The sequence below is a fragment of the Oncorhynchus clarkii genome, unplaced genomic scaffold, assembly GCF_045791955.1.
Source record: "Oncorhynchus clarkii lewisi isolate Uvic-CL-2024 unplaced genomic scaffold, UVic_Ocla_1.0 unplaced_contig_6721_pilon_pilon, whole genome shotgun sequence".
In the NCBI taxonomy this organism is placed as follows: Eukaryota; Metazoa; Chordata; class Actinopteri; order Salmoniformes; family Salmonidae; genus Oncorhynchus; species Oncorhynchus clarkii.
In genome coordinates, this window is record NW_027260976.1 from 507,196 (window position 1) to 527,263 (window position 20,068).

Genomic DNA, 20,068 nt, shown 5'->3' on the forward strand with positions numbered 1-20,068 from the left:
GACTGTAGGCCGGTAGAGAGCGGTCAGCCGACTGTAGGCCGGTAGAGAGCGGTCAGACGATTGTAGGCCGGTAGAGAGCAGAGAGCGGTCAGCCGACTGTAGGCCGGTAGAGAGCGGTCAGCCGACTGTAGGCCGGTAGAGAGCAGTCAGCCGACTGTAGGCCGGTAGAGAGCGGTCAGCCGACTGTAGGCCGGTAGAGAGCGGTCAGCCGACTGTAGGCCGGTAGAGAAAGGTCAGACGATTGTAGGCCGGTAGAGAGTAGAGAGCGGTCAGCTGACTGTAGAACCGGTAGAGAGTAGAGAGCGGTCAGCCGACTGTAGGCTGGTAGAGAGTGGTCAGCCGACTGCAGGCCGGTAGAGAGTAGAGAGCGGTCAGCCGACTGTAGGCTGGTAGAGAGCAGTCAGCCGACTTTAGGCCGGTAGAGAGTAGAGACTGGTCAGCCGGTTGTAGGCCGGTAGAGAGTGGTTAGCCGACTGTAGCCTAGTAGAGAGTAGAGACTGGTCAGCCAACTGTAGGCCGGTAGAGAGCGGTCAGCCGACTGTAGGCCGGTAGAGAGCGGTCAGCCGACTGTAGGCCGGTAGAGAGCGGTCAGCCGACTGTAGGCCGGTAGAGAGCGGTCAGCCGACTGTAGGCCGGTAGAGAGCGGTCAGCCGACTGTAGGCCGGTAGAGAGCGGTCAGCCGACTGTAGGCCGGTAGAGAGCGGTCAGCCGACTGTAGGCCGGTAGAGAGCGGTCAGCCGACTGTAGGCCGGTAGAGAGCGGTCAGCCGACTGTAGGCCGGTAGAGAGTGGTCAGCCGACTGTAGGCCGGTAGAGAGTAGAGAGCAGTCATCCGACTGCATGCCGGTAGAGAGTAGAGAGCAGTCAGCCGACTGTAGGCCGGTAGAGAGCGGTCAGACGATTGTAGGCCGGTAGAGAGTGGTCAGCCGACTGTAGAACCGGTAGAGAGTAGAGAGTGGTCAGCCGACTGTAGGCCGGTAGAGAGTAGAGAGCGGTCAGCCGACTGCAGGCCGGTAGAGAGTAGAGAGCGGTCAGCCGACTGTAGGCCGGTAGAGAGCGGTCAGCCGACTGTAGGCCAGTAGAGAGCGGTCAGACGATTGTAGGCCGGTAGAGAGTGGTCAGCCGACTGTAGAACCGGTAGAGAGTAGAGAGCAGTCAACCGGTTGTAGGCCGGTAGAGAGTAGAGAGCGGTCAGCCGACTGCAGGCCGGTAGAGAGTAGAGTGGTCAGCCGACTGTAGAACCGGTAGAGAGTAGAGAGCAGTCAACCGGTTGTAGGCCGGTAGAGAGTAGAGAGCGGTCAGCCGACTGTAGGCCGGTAGAGAGAGGTCAGCCGACTGTAGGCCGGTAGAGAGAGGTCAGCCGACTGTAGGCCGGTAGAGAGCGGTCAGCCGACTGTAGGCCGGTAGAGAGCGGTCAGACGATTGTAGGCCGGTAGAGAGCAGAGAGCGGTCAGCCGACTGTAGGCCGGTAGAGAGTGGTTAGCCGACTGTAGCCTAGTAGAGAGTAGAGACTGGTAGGCTAGTAGAGTGTAGAGACTGGTCAGCTCACTGTAGGTTAGTAGAGTGTAGAGACTGGTCAGCTGACTGTAGGCTAGTAGAGTGTAGAGACTGGTCAGCTGACTGTAGGCTAATAGAGTAGAGACTGGTCAGCTGACTGTAGGCTAGTAGAGTAGAGACTGGTCAGAGACTGGTGATAAACTGTGTCTACAAGCAGACAGTAATTAGGTGTCAACACTGTTATGCCTATTGTATCAGGCAGTATCAGGCATCAACACTGTTCTGCCCATTGTAGCAGACAGTGGCAGGCGTCAACACTGTTCTGCCCATTGTAGCAGACAGTGGCAGGCGTCAACACTGTTCTACCCATGGTAGCAAACAGTATCAGGCATCAACACTGTTCTGCCCATTGTAGCAGGCAGTATCAGGCGTCAACACTGTTCTGCCCATTGTATCAGGCAGTATCAGGCATCAACACTGTTATACCTATTGTATCAGACAGTATCAGGCGTCAACACTGTTATACCTATTGTATCAGGCAGTATCAGGCGTCAACACTGTTCTGCCTATTGTATCAGACAGTATCAGGCGTCAACACTGTTCTGCCTATTGTATCAGACAGTATCAGGCGTCAACACTGTTCTGCCTATTGTATCAGACAGTATCAGGCGTCAACACTGTTCTGCCTATTATATCAGGCAGTATCAGGCATCAACACTGTTCTGCCCATTGTAGCAGACAGTATCAGGCGTCAACACTGTTAGGCCTATTGTATCATACAAGAGTTACACAGTGAACCCCAAACCTGACTTGAATTATGTAATTCACATTTCACTTTTATATAATAAAACAAGCATGAAACTCTAACAAATCCCCCCCCCCCCCCCCCTGTTGTTTCACAAGATGTAAACCTCAGTAACAGTGTAACATTTAATCTGGTCGGTATTCCATCTATTACACGAGTCAAACCTCAGACACAAGACTCATAATTAAAAACACCTATTTTCTTTTGTGTCAAATTGCAGAAACTCAACTGGTGACAGAGTCCTCTGGTCGAAAATGTTAAAAAAGTGTATTTGTCCCATAAATAGACTATCCTATGCGTTTTAAATAAAATCAACTGCACTGATCTGGTCTGATGCTTTAAGCACACTGGTTTCATGACATAATGAATACTTACAAATGACTAGAGGGAGCTCAACCGCAATTGATTTGATTGTGCCGGGGCCCGGCTCAGACATCTGCGATGTGTTTAAAAAAAAATATATATATATAATAATAATAATAATAATAATAATAATAATAATAATAATGACAGCGAGTGACTGACCCGTTCTCTCTTTCCCCCCCAAGTGCAGCGAACACCACAGGAACATCAACAGTGTCTAAATCGCTCTGTCTGTGTTCCTGAAGCTGTTACATAAATCACAGCCATTTCGGACTGAAAAGTTCTGTTACTAAAATCCCTCGTTTGTTTAGGAAAAACATTCCCTGTTCCCTCAATGTTTGCTCTCTTTAGGTGACACATGTATACTGGTCAACTGACTGTAGGCTAGTAGAGTAGAGACTGGTCAGCTGACTGTAGGCTAGTAGAGAGTAGAGACTGGTCAGCTGACTGTAGGCTAGTAGAGTAGAGACTGGTCAGCTGACTGTAGGCTAGTAGAGTAGAGACTGGTCAGCTGACTGTAGGCTAGTAGAGTGTAGAGACTGGTCAGCTGACTGTAGGCTAGTAGAGAGTAGAGACTGGTCAGCTGACTGTAGGCTAGTAGAGTAGAGACTGGTCAGCTGACTGTAGGCTAGTAGAGAGTAGAGACTGGTCAGCTGAATGTAGGCTAGTAGAGAGTAGAGACTGGTCAGCTGACTGTAGGCTAGTAGAGAGTAGAGACTGGTCAGCTGAATGTAGGCTAGTAGAGAGTAGAGACTGGTCAGCTGACTGTAGGCTAGTAGAGAGTAGAGACTGGTCAGCTGACTGTAGGCTAGTAGAGTGTAGCGACTGGTCAGCTGACTGTAGGCTAGTAGAGAGTAGAGACTGGTCAGCTGACTGTAGGCTAGTAGAGAGTAGAGACTGGTCAGCTGACTGTAGGCTAGTAGAGAGTAGAGACTGGTCAACTGACTGTAGGCTAGTAGAGAGTAGAGACTGGTCAGCTGACTGTAGGCTAGTAGAGAGTAGAGACTGGTCAGCTGAATGTAGGCTAGTAGAGAGTAGAGACTGGTCAGCTGACTGTAGGCTAGTAGAGAGTAGAGACTGGTCAGCTGAATGTAGGCTAGTAGAGAGTAGAGACTGGTCAGCTGACTGTAGGCTAGTAGAGAGTAGAGACTGGTCAGCTGACTGTAGGCTAGTAGAGTGTAGCGACTGGTCAGCTGACTGTAGGCTAGTAGAGAGTAGAGACTGGTCAGCTGACTGTAGGCTAGTAGAGAGTAGAGACTGGTCAGCTGACTGTAGGCTAGTAGAGAGTAGAGACTGGTCAGCTGACTGTAGGCTAGTAGAGAGTAGAGACTGGTCAGCTGAATGTAGGCTAGTAGAGAGTAGAGACTGGTCAGCTGACTGTAGGCTAGTAGAGAGTAGAGACTGGTCAGCTGACTGTAGGCTAGTAGAGAGTAGAGACTGGTCAGCTGACTGTAGGCTAGTAGAGAGTAGAGACTGGTCAGCTGACTGTAGGCTAGTAGAGAGTAGAGACTGGTCAGCTGACTGTAGGCTAGTAGAGAGTAGAGACTGGTCAGCTGACTGTAGGCTAGTAGAGTGTAGAGACTGGTCAGCTGACTGTAGGCTAGTAGAGAGTAGAGACTGGTCAGCTGACTGTAGGCTAGTAGAGAGTAGAGACTGGTCAGCTGACTGTAGGCTAGTAGAGTAGAGACTGGTCAGCTGACTGTAGGCTAGTAGAGTGTAGAGACTGGTCAGCTGACTGTAGGCTAGTAGAGAGTAGAGACTGGTCAGCTGACTGTAGGCTAGTAGAGTGTAGAGACTGTATTCCCTCAACATGTTGCTCTCTTTAGGTGACACGTGTATGCATCGCATGCCTGTGACCAATAGGGTTCGACCTAATAACATATCCTAATCACTAAATTGGTTAAAACAAACGTGAAAAAGCAAGTTGACAAAAGGAGGATGTTTACTGGTTGCTCAGGAGGTAAAGGGGGATGTTTACTGGTTGCTCAGGAGGTAAAGGAGGATGTTTACTGGTTGCTCAGGACGTAAAGGGGATGTTTACTGGTTGCTCAGGAGGTAAAGGGGATGTTTACTGGTTGCTCAGGAGGTAAAGGGGGGGTGTTTACTGGTTGCTCAGGAGGTAAAGGGGGATGTTTACTGGTTGCTCAGGAGGTAAAGGGGATGTTTACTGGTTGCTCAGGAGGTAAATGGGGATGTTTACTGGTTGCTCAGGAGGTAAAGGGGATGTTTACTGGTTGCTCAGGAGGTAAAGGGGGATGTTTACTGGTTGCTCAGGAAGTAAAGGGGGGATGTTTACTGGTTGCTCAGGAGGTAAAAGGAGGATGTTTACTGGTTGCTCAGGAGGTAAAGGGGAAGTCAGATCTGTGGAATAAATGTGGCTAGTTGTGGAAAACCCTGGAGATCAAGAAAAAGGCAATGAAGGAGCAGCGCTGTGTCCATATGCCAACCAGGTGGGGTTTGAAACCATGCAGACGATACATAAATGAGTCTGTTGTAACGCTTCTGTTTGTAAAGCCTTTATTACAAGCAAATACTAAAAAGAGTCGCATTTGTGAATGCAATTTACGAAAGGGAACGCTTGATTTATTATTTACCCTAATTATTTACGGGTCGCTTTATTTCATTTTAAAACAAATGTTTGATTGCATTTCGAATCAGGAATGACTCGTGTGATGACAAATGGATTGATTGATACAGTAGCCTATTTAAAAGTATTGAAACCCTGACCCTAACCAGGGGGTTTAGTATGATAATATTCTGTTCTGTTCTCCAGACCAACCAGGGGGTTTAGTATGATAATATTATGTTCTGTTCTCCAGACCAACCAGAGGGTTTAGTATGATAATATTCTGTTCTGTTCTCCAGACCAACCAGAGGGTTTAGTATGATAATATTCTGTTCTGTTCTCCAGACCAACCAGAGGGTTTAGTATGATAATATTCTGTTCTGTTCTCCAGACCAACCAGAGGGTTTAGTATGATAATATTCTGTTCTGTTCTCCAGACCAACCAGGGGGTTTAGTGTGATAATATTCTGTTCTCCAGACCAACCAGAGGGTTTAGTATGATAATATTCTGTTCTGTTCTCCAGACCAACCAGAGGGTTTAGTATGATAATATTCTGTTCTGTTCTCCAGACCAACCAGAGGGTTTAGTATGATAATATTCTGTTCTGTTCTCCAGACCAGCCAGAGGGTTTAGTATGATAATATTCTGTTCTGTTCTCCAGACCAACCAGAGGGTTTAGTATGATAATATTCTGTTCTGTTCTCCAGACCAACCAGAGGGTTTAGTATGATAATATTCTGTTCTGTTCTCCAGACCAACCAGAGGGTTTAGTATGATAATATTCTGTTCTGTTCTCCAGACCAACCAGAGGGTTTAGTATGATAATATTCTGTTCTGTTCTCCAGACCAACCAGAGGGTTTAGTATGATAATGTTCTGTTCTCCAGACCAACCAGAGGGTTTAGTATGATAATATTCTGTTCTGTTCTCCAGACCAACCAGAGGGTTTAGTGTGATAATATTCTGTTCTGTTCTCCAGACCAACCAGGGGGTTTAGTATGATAATATTCTGTTCTGTTCTCCAGACCAACCAGAGGGTTTAGTGTGATAATATTATGTTCTCCAGACCAACCAGAGGGTTTAGTATGATAATATTCTGTTCTGTTCTCCAGACCAACCAGGGGGTTTAGTATGATAATATTCTGTTCTGTTCTCCAGACCAACTAGAGGGTTTAGTATGATAATATTCTGTTCTGTTCTCCAGACCAACCAGAGGGTTTAGTGTGATAATATTCTGTTCTGTTCTCCAGACCAACCAGAGGGTTTAGTCTGATAATATTCTGTTCTGTTCTCCAGACCAACCAGAGGGTTTAGTATGATAATATTCTGTTCTCCAGACCAACCAGAGGGTTTAGTGTGTTAATATTCTGTTCTCCAGACCAACCAGAGGGTTTAGTATGATAATATTCTGTTCTGTTCTCCAGACCAACCAGAGGGTTAAGTGTGATAATATTCTGTTCTCCAGACCAACCAGAGGGTTTAGTATGATAATATTCTGTTCTGTTCTCCAGACCAACCAGAGGGTTTAGTATGATAATATTCTGTTCTCCAGACCAACCAGAGGGTTTAGTATGATAATATTCTGTTCTGTTCTCCAGACCAACCAGGGGGTTTAGTGTGATAATATTCTGTTCTCCAGACCAACCAGGGGGTTTAGTGTGATAATATTCTGTTCTCCAGACCAACCAGGGGGTTTAGTGTGATAATATTCTGTTCTGTTCTCCAGACCAACCAGGGGGTTTAGTATGATAATATTATGTTCTGTTCTCCAGACCAACCAGAGGGTTTAGTATGATAATATTCTGTTCTCCAGACCAACCAGAGGGTTTAGTATGATAATATTCTGTTCTGTTCTCCAGACCAACCAGAGGGTTTAGTATGATAATATACTGTTCTGTTCTCCAGACCAACCAGAGGGTTTAGTATGATAATATTCTGTTCTGTTCTCCAGACCAACCAGGGGGTTTAGTATGATAATATTCTGTTCTCCAGACCAACCAGAGGGTTTAGTATGATAATATTCTGTTCTGTTCTCCAGACCAACCAGGGGGTTTAGTATGATAATATTCTGTTCTGTTCTCCAGACCAACCAGAGGGTTTAGTGTGATAATATTCTGTTCTGTTCTCCAGACCAACCAGAGGGTTTAGTATGATAATATTCTGTTCTGTTCTCCAGACCAACCAGAGGGTTTAGTATGATAATATTCTGTTCTCCAGACCAACCAGAGGGTTTAGTATGATAATATTCTGTTCTGTTCTCCAGACCAACCAGAGGGTTTAGTATGATAATATTCTGTTCTCCAGACCAACCAGAGGGTTTAGTATGATAATATTCTGTTCTCCAGACCAACCAGAGGGTTTAGTATGATAATATTCTGTTCTGTTCTCCAGACCAACCAGAGGGTTTAGTATGATAATATTCTGTTCTGTTCTCCAGACCAACCAGAGGGTTTAGTATGATAATATTCTGTTCTGTTCTCCAGACCAACCAGAGGGTTTAGTATGATAATATTCTGTTCTCCAGACCAACCAGAGGGTTTAGTGTGATAATATTCTGTTCCAGGTCTGTTCTCCAGGATCTTGGAAAAGGAATTTTGGAACAATATAGAACAGACATAGTTATGTTCTATATGTTCTGGAATCTCTCTCATGATTCCGCTGGCCCTGACCTAACAACGGAACCCTGTTCTGGAATCTCCCTCATGATTCCGCTGGCCCTGACCTAACAACGGAACCCTGTTCTGGAATCTCCCTCATGATTCCGCTGGCCCTGACCTAACAACGGAACCCTGTTCTGGAATCTCCCTCATGATTCCGCTGGCCCTGACCTAACAACGGAACCCTGTTCTGGAATCTCCCTCATGATTCCGCTGGCCCTGACCTAACAACGGAACCCTGTTCTGGAATCTCCCTCATGATTCCGCTGGCCCTGACCTAACAACGGAACCCTGTTCTGGAATCTCCCTCATGATTCCGCTGGCCCTGACCTAACAACGGAACCCTGTTCTGGAATGTGGGACCGGATCATCTGAATTAGTGCTCCTTCTGCCTGACTAGCTACATCTTAGAACGAATCCCAATCTGCCAAAGAGGAGAGACCCTCCCCCCCAAAAACATCCAGTACTAACCCTACACCCCCCAAAAACATCCAGCACTAAACCTACCCCCCCCAAAAAAACACCCAGCACTAACCCTACCCCCAAAAAACATCCAGTACTAACCCTACCCCCCAAAAACACCCAGCACTAACCCTACCCCCCCCCCCAAAACCCAGCACTAACCCTACCCCCCAAAAACACCCAGCACTAACCCTACCCCCCAAAAACACCCAGCATTAACCCTACCCCCCAAAAAACACCCAGCACTAACCCTACCCTACCCCCCAAAAACACCCAGCACTAACCCTACCCCCCAAAAACACCCAGCACTAACCCTACCCCCCAAAAACACCCAGCATTAACCCTACCCCCCCAAAAACACCCAGCACTAACCCTACCCCCCAAAAACACCCAGCATTAACCCTACCCCCCCAAAAACACCCAGCACTAACCCTACACCCCAAAAACACCCAGCACTAACCCTACCCCCCAAAAACACCCAGCACTAACCCTACCCCCCAAAAACACCCAGCACTAACCCTACCCCCCAAAAACACCCAGCATTAACCCTACCCCCCCAAAAACACCCAGCATTAACCCTACCCCCCAAAAACACCCAGCATTAACCCTACCCCCCCCCCAAAAACACCCATCACTAACCCTACACCCCCCAAAACACCCAGCACTAACCTTACACCCCCCAAAACACCCAGCACTAACCCTACATCCCCCAAAAACACCCAGCATCACCCCCCAAAACACCCAGCACTAACCTTACCCCCCCCAAAAAAACACCCAGCACTAACCCTACCCCCCCAAAAACACCCAGCATTAACCCTACCCCCCCAAAAACACCCAGCACTAACCCTACACCCCCCAAAACACCCAGCACTAACCTTACACCCCCAAAAACACCCAGCACTAACCCTACACCCCCCAAAACACCCAGCACTAACCTTACACCCCCCAAAACACCCAGCACTAACTCTTACACCCCCCAAAACACCCAGCACTAACCCTACCCCCAAAAAACACCCAGCATTAGCCCTACCCCCCCAAAAACACCCAGCATTAGCCCTACCCCCCAAAAAACACCCAGCATTAACCCTACCCCCCCAAAAACACCCAGCATTAGCGCTACCCCCCCAAAAACACCCAGCATTAGCCCTACCCCCCAAAAAACACCCAGCATTAACCCTACCCCACCAAAAACACCCAGCATTAACCCTACCCCCCCCAAAAAACACCCAGCACTAACCCTACACCCCCCAAAACACCCAGCACTAACCTTACACCCCCCAAAACACCCAGCACTAACCCTACACCCCCCAAAACACCCAGCATCACCCCCCCAAAACACCAAGCACTAACCTTACCCCCCCCAAAAACACCCAGCACTAACCCTACCCCCTAAAAACACCCAGCACTAACCCTACCCCCTAAAAACACCCAGCACTAACCCTACCCCTCAAAAACACCCAGCAGAGAAGGACAAAGAGCAATCAGAAGAGAGACAGACCGAGAGAGAAGAGAGAGAGGAGAGAGAGAGGAGAGAGAGAGAAGAGAGAGAGGAGAGAGAGAAGGAGAGAGAGAGGAGAGAGAGAGGAGAGAGAGAAGAGAGAGAGAAGAGAGAGAGGAGAGAGAGAGAAGGAGAGAGAGAGGAGAGAGAGAAGAGAGAAGGAGAGAGAGAGAAGGAACCCTTTTAATCTGCCCCTCCCGCTCATGTTGTTGTGCGTCTACACCACCTAAACTCACCTGTCTCTGTATGTGCACCCCTCCCCCCCTCTCTGCTCAAATCAAACGGTCAGATTTAGCGATTAGCGTTGCACTCTCCCTGGCTGTATGTAGCAGGCTAGGCTAACGTAGCGGCATGGTTAGCATCCTCTGCCTCAAACCTGAGAGGATTAGCCAGCGCTAACATTAAGCTAAGCTCCAGGCTGCTGGGGGAGAGGGGCCAGAGACTGACAGCCCCACAGCAGGCACTTTGAGCTGGGTAATCACATCCTGAGGTCTGGTGATTGTCACTGTGATTGTAGGGCTTCCTTTCCTTCATCTGAACTGATCTTTCTCTATGCATCGGCAGGACCAAACGGTAGCTTCCGGTAAACTCAAGAAGGGAGGAGTGTGCCTCTGTAAACAACAGCTGGTGCTCAATCTCTAATATTAAGGAAGTCTGGAGGATCTGCTCGTCTGAGTTAAAACACTGTGTGATAAACTCTTGGTAAATAGTTTACAGTTTATCATCATATACTGAACAAAAAATAAAACAATGGTCCCCTGTCTCATGAGCTGCAATAAAAAGATCCAAGACATTTTTACATCATACTTCAAAAAGCTTATTTCTCTCACATTTTGTGCACAAATTTCTTAAAATCCCTATTAGTGAGCATTTCTCCTTTACCAAGATAATCCATCCACCTGACAGGTGTGGCATATCAAGAAGCTGATTAAATCAGCATGATCATTACACGGGTGCACCTTGTGATGGGGACAATAAATTGCCACTAAAATGTGCAGTTTCATAACAGATGTCTCATGTTATGAGGGAGCGTGCAATTGGCGTGCTGACTGCAGGAATGTCCAACAGAGCTGTTGCCAGAGAATTTAATGATAATTTCTCTACCATAAGCCGCCTCCAACGTCGTTTTAGAGAATTTGGCAGTATGTCCAACCGGTCTCACAACTGCAGACCACGTGTAACCACGCCAACCCAACCGCCGACCTCCACATCCAGCTTCTTCAGCAGCGGGATCGTCTGAGACCAGCCACCCGGACAAGGAGCATTTCCGTTGTAGTAAAGCCATTTTGTGGAGAAAAACATTCTGATTGGCTGGACCTGGTTCCCAAGCAGATGGGCCTATGCCCTCCCAGGCTGTGCCCAGGCATGTGAAATCCATCGATTAGGACCTAATGAATTTACAGTGGCAAGAAAAACTGTGAACCTTTTGGAATTACCAAATTTAAATTTCTAAAATAGTGTCATATAACCTGATCTGAAACACAGTTTAAACTAATAACACAAACAATTATACGTTTTCCTGTCTTTATTAACTTCTTGATTCTACTTGAGACGCATATGTCTCAAGTAGGCACCTGGAAATGCAAATGCGCTACGCTAAATGCTAAATGTACTCGTTTAAACTCAAACCTTGATCAAAATTCACAAGCAGGGTATTGAATTAAAGCTACACTCGTTGTGAACCTAGCCAACAAGTCAGATTTTTAAAATGCTTTTCGGCGAAAGCATGAGAAGGTATTATCTGATAGCATGCACCACCTGAAAATGCCTGAATGCGACGTAAACAAAGACTCTGCTTATCCGACGCAGCACAAAACGCAGAAATAAAATATAAAACATTCATTACCTTTGACGAGCTTCTTTCTTGGCACTCCTATATGCCCCATAAACATCACTATTGGGTCTTTTTTTCGTTTAAATCGGTCCATATATACCCAAAATAGCTTTCTATGGAAGCTGTGTCATTCAGAAAAAAACATCGTTTTTTAACGCTGCATCATTTTTTTAAATTAAAAAAGTCGACGATAAACTTTCACAAAACACTTCGAAATCCTTTTGTAATCCAACTTTAGGTATTAGTAAACGTTTATAATCTATCAAAATGATTACAGGGCGATGTATATTCAATAGCTCCTCGTGTGCAAATCAATGGCTGCCCATGTCCACATTAACAACATCCTGGTGGAGACTGGAAGAAACGGAAGCCAGATAGATGGATTTTCCAACAAAAAATTCAATTGAAAATGACGACAATGGCGACATCGTGTGGAATTTGTATGAATTGGATGCAGGTCGATATTAAATTTTGTCCTCTTTTAACAACCCATGGAAGTGACTTATGGAAATTATTTTTAGCTTTCAGAGAGCAGTTTTTCTTGCGTTTTTCAATGAAACACACGATCTGTTATAGTCACAGCCGTGATTTAACCAGTTTTAGAAACTTCAGAGTGTTTTCTATCCACACATACTAATCATATGCATATACTATATTCCTGGCATGAGTAGCAGGACGCTGAAAAGTTGCGCGATTTTTAACAGAATGTTCGAAAAAGGAGGGGGTAGAAGTAAGATTAAACACACCGTGTAAATATTCACAGTGGAAAAAAATGTGAATCCTTGGATTTAATAACTGGTTGACCCTCCTTTGGCAGCAATAACCTCAACCAAACGTTTTCTGTAGTTGAGGATCAGACCTGCACAACGGTCAGGAGGAATTTTGGACCATTCCTCTACAAAAGCAGTTCAGCAACATTCTTGGGATGTCTGGTGTGAACCGCTCTCTCGAGGTCATGCCACAGCATCTCAAATCGGGTTGAGGTCAGGACTCTGACTGGGACACTCCAGAAGGCGTATTTTCTTCTGTTGAAGCCATTCTTTTGTTGATTTACTTCTGTGTTTTGGGTCATTGTCCTGTTGCGTCACCCAACTTCTGTTGAGCTTCAATAGGTAGATAGAAAGCCTTACACATTCTCCAGCAAAATGTCTGGATAAACTTGGGAATTCATTTTTCCGTCGATGACAGCAAGCTGTCCAGGCCTTGAGGCAGCCCCAAACCATGACGCTCCCTCCACCAGACTTTACAGTTGGGATGAGGTTTTGATGTTGGTGTGCTGTGCTTTTTTTTTCTCCACACATAGTGAGTGTTGTGTGTTCCTTCCAAACAACTGTAGTTTCATCTGTCCACAGAACATTTTTCCAGTAGCGCTGTGGAACATCCAGGTGTTATTTTACTTCAGACGTGCAGCAATAGTGTTTTTTTAGGACAGCGGTGTCTTCTTCCGTGGTGTCCTCCCATGAACACCCTTCTTGTTTAGTGTTTTACGTATCGTAGACTCGTCAACAGAGATGTTAGCATGTTCCAGACGTTTCTGTAAGTCTTTAGCTGACACTCTAGGATTCTTCTTAACCTCATTGAGCATTCTGCGCTGTGCTCTTGCAGTCGTCTTTGCAGGACGGACGCTCCTAGGGAGAGTAGCAACAGTGCTGACATTTATCCATTTATAGACAATTTGTCTTACCGCGGACTGACTTTTAGACTCCAATTAGCTTTTGGAGAAGTCATTAGCCATTAGTGTTCACATACTTTTTCCGACCTACACTGTGAATGTTTAAATGATGTATTCAATATAGACAAGAGAAATACAATCATTTTGTGTGTTATTAGTTTAAGCACACTGTGTTTGTCTATTATTGTAACTTAAATGAAGATCAGATTACATTTGATGACCAATTTATGCAGAAATCCAGGTCATTCCAAAGGGTTCACATACTTCTTCTGTCCTCTGTATTTTAACTGATTTCCTTTATATGAACTTTAACTAATTTAATTAATTTAATTTAAGTAAAACTGATGCGTTTATATATTTTTTGTTACGTATATTTTTGTGGCATAAAGGGTCTCAAGGTAGAGAAATAGAGAAGTGAACTAATACTTTCGGGATCCCTCGGTCTCTCTCTCTCTCTCTCTCTCTCTCGACACAGGGGACGGCACCTGCAGATTCAGTCAGTCTACAGTCACCCCACACCGCTGTCCTGTGTTTACTTGTTGCCCCCTCCCTCCCCCATGTTACACCTCTTCTCTTCTTTGCTGTCCTTCCTCTTCCTTCCTCAGTGATGGTGAGGAGGGCAGATCTCCTCAGCCTCTCCTTCCACACCCCTTCTGCAGCCTCCTGGTCCCTTCACTGTCCCACCACCCAGTCTGGCCCACCCCGTGAGGGGGGCAGGAGACCCCGCCACTCAGCTAGCCACTGCCAGGTTAATAACTAATGCTAGCTAGCTGTCCTCCGGCTAATGGGGGCACAGCTCTGCGTGCCTGGTCGTTAGATCCAGAGAGAGCAGAACATAAAAGGGCGAGGGATGAGATAGGAATATGACAGAGACAGAGAGAGAGTAGATGTAAGATCACTGTGCCACATCCAGACAGTCTGCGATGGCAGTGCCAGGCCCCAGGACAGGAACACAATTAGACCCGACCAAATTATGAGAAAACAAAATAACTACTTGACAAACTGGAAAGAACTAACCAAAAAACAGAGCAAACTAGAATGCTATTTGGCCCTAAACAGACAGTACACAGCGGCAGAATCCCTGACCACTGTGACTGACCCAAACTGAAGCAAAGCTTTGACTATGTACAGACTCAGTGAGCATAGCCTTGATATTGAGAAAGGCCTCCGTAGACAGACCTGGCTCTCACTAGAAGACCGGCTATAAACTCCCATATCTATTCGGTGAAATACCACAGTGTGCCATCACAGCAGCAAGAGGCCCGTTGCCATGTAAAAACATCAACCAGTGAAGAACAAACACCATTGTAAATACAACCCATATTTATGTTTATTTATTTTACCTTTCAGACTTCAACTATTTGTACATCGTTACTGTACAGCCATATATATATATATATAGCCGGATATACTGTAACATTTTAAATGTCCCTATTCTTTTAAAACGTATCTATTTCAATTGCTTGGGCATGTTTCCCATGCCAATAAGGCCCTTTGAATTGAATATAGTGAGCGAGCCTTTTGGATGTGGACACATGCTAGTCGAACATCTTGTTCCAAAATCATAATTAATACGGAGTTGGTCCCCCCCCCCCCCCCCCTTTTGCTGCTATAACAGCCTCCACTCTTCTGGGAAGGCTTTCCACTAGATGTAGGAACATTGCTGCTATAACATCCTCCACTCTTCTGGGAAGGCTTTCCACTAGATGTAGGAACATTGCTGCTATAACAGCCTCCACTCTTCTGGGAAGGCTTTCCACTAGATGTAGGAACATTGCTGCTATAACAGCCTCCACTCTTCTGGGAAGGCTTTCCACTAGATGTTGGAACATTGCTGCAGGGACTTGCTTCCATTCAGCCACAACAGCATTAGTGAGGTCGGACACTGATGTTGGGGGTGATTAGGCTCACAGTCTGCTTTCCAATTCATCCCAAAGGTGTTTGATGGGGTTGAGGTCAGGGCTCTGTACAGGCCAGTCAAGTTCTTCCACACAGATCTCAAAACATTTCTGTATGGACCTCGCTTTGTGCATGGTGGCATTGTCATGTTGAAACAGGAAAGGGCCTTCCCCAAACTGTTACCACAAAGTTGGAAGCATAGAATCGTCTAGAATGTAATTGTATGCTGTAGCGTTAATATTCCCCTTCACTTGAACTAAGGGGCCCAAACCATGAAAAACAGTCCAGGACCATTATTCCTCCTCCACCAAACTTTACAGTTAACACAATGCATTGGGGCAGGTAGCGTTCTCCTGACATCCGCCAAACCCAGATTCATCTGTAGGACTGCCAGATGGTGAAGCGTGATTCATCACTCCAGAGAACACGTTTCCACTGCTCCAGAGTCCAATGGCGGTGAACTTTACACCACACCAGCTGACGCTTGGCATTTTGGTGATCTTAGGCTTGTGTGCAGCTGCTCAGCCATGGAAACCCATTTCAGGAAGCTCCTGATGAACAGTTGTGCTGAAGTTGCTTCCAGAGGCAGTTTGTAACTCTGTAGTGAGGGTTGCAACTGAGGACAAAAAATGTTTTACGCCCTACGCACTTCAGCGCTCCCTGTTAGCTTGTGTGACCTACCACTTCATGGCTGAGCCGTTGTTGCTCCTAGACGTTTCCACTTCACAATAACAGCACTATAACAGCTCTAGCAGGGCAGAAATTTGACAAAATGACTTGTTGGAAAGGTGGCATCCTATGACGGTGCCACGTTGAAAGTCACTGAGCTCTTCAGTACGGGGCCATTCTACTACCAATGTTTGTCTATGGAGATTGCATGGCTGTGTGCTCGATTGTATACACCTGTCAGCAACGTGTGTGGCTGAAATAGCCGAATCCACTAATTTGAAAAGTGTCCTCATACACTATAAGTAAAAAAGTATGTGCTGTTCAGAGACGAATGAACCCCACTCTTTGGGAGGAGAATCCTCAATGGGACCAAGTTAAAAGTATGTGCTGTTCAGAGACGAATGAACCCCACTCTTTGGGAGGAGAATCCTCAATGGGACCAAGTTAAAAGTATGTGCTGTTCAGAGACGAATGAACCCCACTCTTTGGGAGGAGAATCCTCAATGGGACCAAGTTAAAAGTATGTGCTGTTCAGAGACGAATGAACCCCACTCTTTGGGAGGAGAATCCTCAATGGGACCAAGTTAAAAGTATGTGCTGTTCAGAGACGAATGAACCCCACTCTTTGGGAGGAGAATCCTCAATGGGACCAAGTTAAAAGTATGTGCTGTTCAGAGACGAATGAACCCCACTCTTTGGGAGGAGAATCCTCAATGGGACCAAGTTAAAAGTATGTGCTGTTCAGAGACGAATGAACCCCACTCTTTGGGAGGAGAATCCTCAATGGGACCAAGTTAAAAGTTTGTGCTGTTCAGAGACGAATGAACCCCACTCTTTGGGAGGAGAATCCTCAATGGGACCAAGTTAAAAGTTTTCCCTAAATGCATTTAGAAGCATTTATACCCGAGTCATAAAGATCCATCTGTGAATCTGCTTTATACTGTCCTATGGGCCCTGGTCTACTGTCCTATGGGCCCTGGTCTACTCTCCTATGGGCCCTGGTCTACTCTCCTATGGGCCCTGATCTACTGTTCTATGGGTCCTGGTCTACTGTCCTATGGGCCCTTGTCTATGGACCCTAGTCTACTGTCCTACGGGCCCTGGTCTACTGTCCTACGGGCCCTGGTCTACTGTCCTACGGGCCCTGGTCTACGGCCCCTACGGGCCCTGGTCTACTGTCCTATGGGCCCTGGTCTACTGTCCTATGGGCCCTGGTTTACTGTCCTATGGGTCCTGGTCTACTGTCCTATGGGCCCTGGTCTATGGACCCTAGTCTACGAGCCCTGGTCTACTCTCCTATGGGCCCTAGTCTACGGGCCCTGGTCTACTGTCCTATGGGCCCTGGTCTACGGCCTCTATGGGCCCTGGTCTTCGGCCCCTGGTCTACGGCCACTATGGGCCCTGGATTATGGGCACTGGTCTTCTGTCCTATCAGTTAAGAGCGTTGGGCCAGTAACCTAAAGGATGCTAGTTTGAATCCCTGAGCCGACAAGGTGAAGAATCTGCCGATGTGCCCTTGAACACGGCACGGCACATAAGCCATCGGCTCCAGGGTCGCCGTCAATAATGGCTGATCCCTGGCCGTGACAACACTCTCAGAGGGCGTCCCAGGGGGTGTTAACCACTGGTGCATGGGACCGAGAGACTGGTTAACCACTGAGACTGAAAAACAGCTTCTATCTGTTAAACAGCCATCACTAGCACATTAGTGGCTGCTGCCTATAGGCATAGACTAGAAATCACAGGTTAACCACTGGTACATGGGACGAGACTGAAAAACAGCTTCTATCTCAGTGGCCATCAGACTGTTAAACAGACACTAACACATTAGAGGCTGCTGCCTTGAGGCATAGACGAGAAATTAGAGGTTAACCGATTAAATCGGCACATCTGATTAATTGGGCCGATTTCAGGATTTCATAACAATCGGTAATTTTGGATGCCGATTACATTGTAGGCTGACCACCTGTTACTCCACGAGGAGACTGCTGACAACCTGTTACTCCACGAGGAGACTGCTGACCACCTGTTACTTCACGAGGAGACTGTGTGGCAGGCTGACCACCTGTTACTCCACGAGGAGACTGTGTGGCAGGCTGACCACCTGTTACTCCACGAGGAGGCTGTGTGGCAGGCTGACCACCTGTTACTCCACGAGGAGACTGCTGACCACCTGTTACTCCACGAGGAGACTGCTGACCACCTGTTACTCCACGAGGAGACTGCGTGGCAGGCTGACCACCTGTTACTCCACGAGGAGACTGTGTGGCAGGCTGACCACCTGTTACTCCACGAGGAGACTGCTGACCACCTGTTACTTCACGAGGAGACTGTGTGGCAGGCTGACCACCTGTTACTCTACGAGGAGGCTGTGTGGCAGGCTGACCACCTGTTACTCCACGAGGAGGCTGTGTGGCAGGCTGACCACCTGTTACTCCACGAGGAGGCTGCTGACCACCTGTTACTCCACGAGGAGACTGCGTGGCAGGCTGACCACCTGTTACTCCACGAGGAGGCTGTGTGGCAGGCTGACCACCTGTTACTCCACGAGGAGGCTGTGTGGCAGGCTGACCACCTGTTACTCCACGAGGAGGCTGCTGACCACCTGTTACTCCACGAGGAGGCTGCTGACCACCTGTTACTCCACGAGGAGACTGCTGACCACCTGTTACTCCACGAGGAGACTGCTGACCACCTGTTACTCCACGAGGAGACTGCTGACCACCTGTTACTCCACGAGGAGACTGCGTGGCAGGCTGACCACCTGTTACTCCACGAGGAGACTGCGTGGCAGGCTGACCACCTGTTACTCCACGAGGAGGCTGCTGACCACCTGTTACTCCACGAGGAGGCTGCTGACCACCTGTTACTCCACGAGGAGGCTGCTGACCACCTGTTACTCCACGAGGAGACTGCGTGGCAGGCTGACCACCTGTTACTCCACGAGGAGGCTGTGTGGCAGGCTGACCACCTGTTACTCCACGAGGAGGCTGTGTGGCAGGCTGACCACCTGTTACTCCACGAGGAGGCTGCTGACCACCTGTTACTCCACGAGGAGACTGCTGACCACCTGTTACTCCACGAGGAGACTGCTGACCACCTGTTACTCCACGAGGAGACTGCTGACCACCTGTTACTCCACGAGGAGACTGCTGACCACCTGTTACTCCACGAGGAGACTGCGTGGCAGGCTGACCACCTGTTACTCCACGAGGAGGCTGCTGACCACCTGTTACTCCACGAGGAGGCTGCTGACCACCTGTTACTCCACGAGGAGGCTGCTGACCACCTGTTACTCCACGAGGAGGCTGCTGACCACCTGTTACTCCACGAGGAGACTGAGTGGCAGGCTGACCACCTGTTACTCCACGAGGAGGCTGCTGACCACCTGTTACTCCACGAGGAGACTGCTGACAACCCTGTTACTCCACGAGGAGGCTGCTGACCACCTGTTACTCCACGAGGCTGCTGCTGACCACCTGTTACTCCACGAGGAGGCTGCTGACCACCTGTTACTCCACGAGGAGGCTGCTGACCACCTGTTACTCCACGAGGAGACTGAGTGGCAGGCTGACCACCTGTTACTCCACGAGGAGGCTGCTGACCACCTGTTACTCCACGAGGAGGCTGCTGACCACCTGTTACTCCACGAGGAGACTGAGTGGCAGGCTGACCACCTGTTACTCCACGAGGAGGCTGCTGACCACCTGTTACTCCACAAGGAGGCTGCTGACCACCTGTTACTCCACGAGGAGACTGCTGACCACCTGTTACTCCACGAGGAGGCTGCTGACCACCTGTTACTCCACGAGGAGGCTGCTGACCACCTGTTACTCCACGAGGAGACTGCGTGGCAGGCTGACCACCTGTTACTCCACGAGGAGGCTGCTGACCACCTGTTACTCCACGAGGAGGCTGCTGACCACCTGTTACTCCACGAGGAGACTGCGTGGCAGGCTGACCACCTGTTACTCCACGAGGAGGCTGCTGACCACCTGTTACTCCACGAGGAGGCTGCTGACCACCTGTTACTCCACGAGGAGGCTGCTGACCACCTGTTACTCCACGAGGAGACTGAGTGGCAGGCTGACCACCTGTTACTCCACGAGGAGGCTGCTGACCACCTGTTACTCCACGAGGAGGCTGC

At 48.0% G+C, this 20,068-nt stretch overlaps 1 protein-coding gene and 1 pseudogene across 1 annotated transcript in view; one reads left to right on the forward strand and one right to left on the reverse strand.

Moving 5' to 3' along the window:
• Positions 1-20,068, reverse strand: part of LOC139402750 (ensconsin-like) — a 63,872-nt gene that overhangs the window by 37,465 nt on the left and 6,339 nt on the right. The gene's annotated exons all lie outside the window — the stretch shown is intronic.
• On the forward strand, positions 5,037-9,698 carry LOC139402760 (uncharacterized; annotated as a pseudogene).